General features: G+C 41.6%; 1 pseudogene; it reads left to right on the plus strand.

Moving 5' to 3' along the window:
- Nucleotides 1-3,160: 3,160 nt before the first annotated feature.
- LOC129780933 (U4 spliceosomal RNA) lies at nucleotides 3,161-3,316 on the plus strand (annotated as a pseudogene).
- Nucleotides 3,317-5,104: the final 1,788 nt, after the last annotated feature.

The following is a 5,104-nucleotide window of genomic DNA, read 5'->3' on the forward strand; positions in this document are numbered from 1 at the left end:
GGGAAAATTGGCATTGCAAATTAGATGCAAACTGCGAGTACTTTTGTACTCGCTTGCGTTTTTGCATTCCAGATCTCGGCAGTACTTTTTATACCCCCGTGAATTTTTACACTCCGGAATGCGTATTGCTAACACGGTCTACAAAAGCGGGTACAAATGCAACGCTTTGGCTCGGTTATTCAAGACTGCATGCCCCTTCATGTCGCCAGCTCACTGAACTCCTAAGCATACCGTTTGATGATTAGGCAAAATGTTGATAACTATTTGCTGCAATAACCACTACCATAATTGACCTAAATTGTAATTAATACTAATTAATACAATAATTTAATCAACAGCTTTTTTTTTATTAATCCGTTTATTTTTACAGGCTCAGTTACATAAGATTAATGGAGCCATTCACTAGTTTAATCAATAATTTAATCAACAGCTTTTTTTTATTAATCCGTTTATTTTTACAGGCTCAGTTACATAAGTTTAATGGAACCAAACTCTTAACTATATTTCAACTAGCATATATCAACATGTTGTTTCCTTAATTCTATGGTTAATGAAATAGGAAACCGATTACTCGCGGTCGACTCGAGTTTAGAAGGGTGACACATTTTCATTAGGAAAAGGATGAGATGTAAGGAGATGTGTGTTTACACTCGTACTCACATTCACATTCACATTCTCATTCACACTGACACTTCACACTCAATTCTTAAAACTATCCTTACATTTAATATGTGTTTACAATTTAACTTATTCTAATGTTAGTAGAAAGGGAACCGATAGCTCGCGAAGGACGAAAAGGAGGGGAAAAGGATGTATGAACAATCACACTCGAAGATCGATAGCTTTAAGGAAAACATATATTTGGGACATGTAATCAAGGTCTAACCGAGCCGACACATCTCTCACCGGCACATTGGACTGCTTTCCTCCAGCTCGAAGGGAGTTTTCTAAATTCGATCTGGCGACAAGATACAACTCGCACGACCAAACAACGTGTTCGATGTCGTGGTAACTATGGCCACAACCACAGAGATTGCTGTCGGCAAGATTAAAACGAAAAAGCAGCGCGTCTAACGAACAGTGATTGGACATGAGTCGGGAGAAGGTGCGAATAAAGTCCCGACTCAAGTCCAGACTTTTGAACCACGGATTGGTATTTTTATGAACTAAAGAATAAAATTCATTGAAGGCGATTTGACGCTGATAAATTTCGCCTTCAATTGCACCTACCTTTGCTAATGAGTCAGCCCTCTCATTACCCGGAATTGAGCAATGTGAAGGGACCCAGACAAAGGTAATGACATAACAGCGTCTGGATAAAGCACTCAAAATTTCTCGTATTCTCTCAAGGAAGTACGGCGAGTGCTTTTCCGGCCTCACTGAACGGATAGCTTCGACAGAGCTCAGACTATCCGTTACAATGTAATAGTGTTCAACAGGTCGTGAGGCGACGCTGTACAGCGCCCAGTGTATTGCTGCCAATTCAGCAATGTACACTGAGCAAGGATACTGAAGACTGTGTGAGGTGCTAAAAAAATTGTTGAACACTCCAAATCCTGTGGACTCATTCATAGAGGACCCATCAGTAAAGTACATATTATCACAATTGACACGCCCATACTTTGCCTCGAAAATCGTGGGAACGATCCCCGATCGATGATAATCTGGAATTCCATGGATATCCTGCTTCATGGACAGATCAAAATGCACAGAGGAATTGATGTAGTCAGGAAAACAAACACGGTTGGGAATATACGAAGAAGGATCAGCCTGCATGGAGACTAATTCATGATATGAGCTCATGAATCCAGAATGAAAATATAACTCGATCAGCTGCTCAAAATTTCCGATCACCAATGGGTTCATAACCTTACACCGGATGAGGAACCGAAGAGACAATAAATTGAAACGATCTTTCAGTGGGAGTACGCCTGCCAAAACCTCGAGGCTCATGGTATGCGTTGAGGGCATACATCCCAACACAATACGGAGACAAAGATACTGAATTCGCTCGAGTTTAATGAGGTGTGTTTTGGCAGCTGATTGAAAACAGAAACTGCCATACTCCATCACTGAGAGAATAGTTGTTCGATACAACATTATAAGATCTTCGGGATGGGCTCCCCACCAGGTGCCGGTAATTGTACGGAGAAAGTTTATTCTTTGTTGACATTTTTTACTCAGATACCTAATATGGGCCCCCCAAGTACATTTGGAGTCGAACCAGACACCAAGATACTTGAATGACATAGCATGAGTGATCGGTTTACCCAAAAGTTGAAGCTTTGGTTTTGCTGGTCTATGCTTCTTAGAAAAAACCACCATCTCTGTTTTCTCCGTGGAGAATTCGATCCCTAGCCCAATGGCCCAGGTTGAAAAATTGTTCAAAGTATCTTGTAAGGGTACTTGCAGGTCGGATTCGTTCGATCCAACGACAGACACCACTCCATCATCTGCAAGTTGTCTTAGGCTGCAATTTTGTGTAAGGCAATTGTCGATGTCGCTTACATAGAAGTTGTACAAAAGGGGGCTTAAACATGAGCCCTGGGGGAGTCCCATGTAGGAGACCCGACTTACTGTCGAATCCCCGTGAGAAAAATTCAAATGTTTCTCACAAAGCAAGTTATATAACATATTATTCAATAGAGGCGGCAGACCCCGAGAGTGTAATTTGTCTGACAGGACCTCTATTAAAACAGAATCAAAGGCCCCCTTTATGTCCAAGAATACTGAAGCCATTTGTTTTTTTCCGGCGTAAGCCATTTGAATTTCTGAAGAAAGCAACGTAAGACAATCATTCGTCCCCTTGCCCCTGCGCAACCCATATTGTGTATCTGAGAGTAGGCCATTCGTTTCAACCCATCGATCAAGGCGAAACAAGATCATTTTCTCCAACAATTTCCGTATACAAGACAGCATTGCTATAGGGCGGTACGAATTGAAGTCGGACGCGGGTTTTCCGGGTTTTTTAATAGCTATAACTCGTACTTGTCTCCAATCATCTGGAACAATGTTCCAGATGGGAAGAAATATACCGAACAATGTATTATGTTCCAGAAACCGATTGAATAAATTCAACAAGCGATGTTTCGCCACATCGGGGAGGTTTTTCAACAAGTTGAACATAATTCGATCCGATCCCGGAGCAGAATTAATCAACAGCTTTGCGCAGCGGCGATATCGTACCCAATGAGGAGCATTCGAAGTGCGATTATTGCTAATTGAAAAAACAGAAATGATTACTAAGCCCACGGTAGTCCTACGTCAACCTTGCGGTTATATCATAGGTTTAACCCATTCATAGTTTTTCATATAACATATCCTGTTATCCAGATATCCAGTTTGCTTTTCTGATATTGACTGTTTAAATCCGTTGCTCCGTTATTGGGTTAAATCGTGTGAAACGGACACCACCTCATTTTTATTTATATAACAATTAAGCTGAAAGATTCATAAGGTTGACGTCTAGATGGCGCCTCTTGCAAAAATCTACTTGACTATCACAGAGCATAATCTTTCAATGGATACGTGTCTACATTTGCCAGCAATCGATCGATTGGTTCGTGGGTTACAGCATTGAGCGTAAAGCCACTTTTGTAGTTGTGGAAAAAAAATGGAAAAATCACAAATCTATTAAAACGATGGCAAAATTGCATGAATTGGGCTTCAAATTGCTTCCGCATCCACCGTATCCTCAAGATCTGGCCCCAAGTGACTATTTTCTGGTCGCAGACCTGAAGAAAATGCTCGCTGGCAAGAAATTTAAGACCGATGATGAAGTGATTACCGAAACTGAGGCCTATTTTGAGGAAAACCCAAAAGAGCACTATAAAAATGGTATCGAAAAGTTGAAAAATCGCTGTATCGCCCTCGAAGGCAATCATGTTGAATAATAAACTTGAATTTTGCAAAAAAAATAGTTTTGCTGTGTTACCTTATAAATTTTTCAGCCGAATAGTTAGATCCACGCTGAATGATGTCCAGAATTAATTTGGAAGACGTCAGGCCATCGACAGAAAATCCATACGTGTCAATGTGCCCACATCGTGTTTAGGTTCCAAAATAACGTCATCTTCTAGTTTTGTCTACCGACACAGAGGCTGGTCCATTCCTGATTCAGTGATGAATTGAAAGCATCTCTAGGAATATAGAAAAAAATGACCAAAGGGGGGGGGGGACATTAACTCTTTGACCTAGACCACCGGCAGAGTTTTTAACAGGCAAACCTTCACGCTTTAATTGCCGTAACATGCCATTATAACTGATGTGCATGTTCATGTACAGGACAAATCACCTTCGACCACCCTTAATGTCAAAACCTCATCAAATGTTTACATCACTGCAGTGAAATAACCTGAAACATATTTACAGAATCTCTGCGCATTACGTAGGAAATTGAATGACTCTAATTTAGACAGATCTTTTCACTTCGATAAAGGCGAGCAAATGAATGCAACATGTTTGCTCGCTATCAAAGCCTTCGGGGGTAGAGAGAAATCATCGCCGGACGGAACGCATCCGTGTGTATCGTCGACGCATTGAAGTGAGCAGCCCAGTTTGTTTTTCTTTCGTTACCTTTGCGGTAAGTCAGGTGTCTGTAGGAGGGTTTCTTCAGCCAGTAATGAGCGACTTTATGCGAGTGTGCACTCATAACGTGCAGCGAACCGCGGAAGGAATCTCTCCGGTGGGGCGAAAAACCATAAAAACACTTTCCAGTAAAGTAGTGAAAACACCTGGCAATTACCTCGAGACTCGGTTCCGATCGGAAGCGACGATTGCAGCTTGCGGTGAGGCTATCTTTTTCGTTCTGGGGTACACATTCTGGCATTCTGGAGGAAAAACTACATCGCTACTCAACATAACATTGCATTTGCATCGTACCCCACAGTCTCAACGTTTATCGACTTCCTCAGCTTCCTTGGGGCTGCATAATTACACATGATCAGTGACTGGAAGCTAATGTGAAATAGGCGACTTGCGCGCCTCACACGCCTGTCTCTAGATTTGATTGGGTGCTATAAATGTTATAAAACAATCTTAGATCCGATACAACCCATGGTTGATCGATTGGGCAGCTTAAACTCAACCCCAGTTGAAGAAGAAC

This window comes from Toxorhynchites rutilus, chromosome 3, assembly GCF_029784135.1.
Source record: "Toxorhynchites rutilus septentrionalis strain SRP chromosome 3, ASM2978413v1, whole genome shotgun sequence".
NCBI classification, from domain to species: domain Eukaryota; kingdom Metazoa; phylum Arthropoda; class Insecta; order Diptera; family Culicidae; genus Toxorhynchites; species Toxorhynchites rutilus.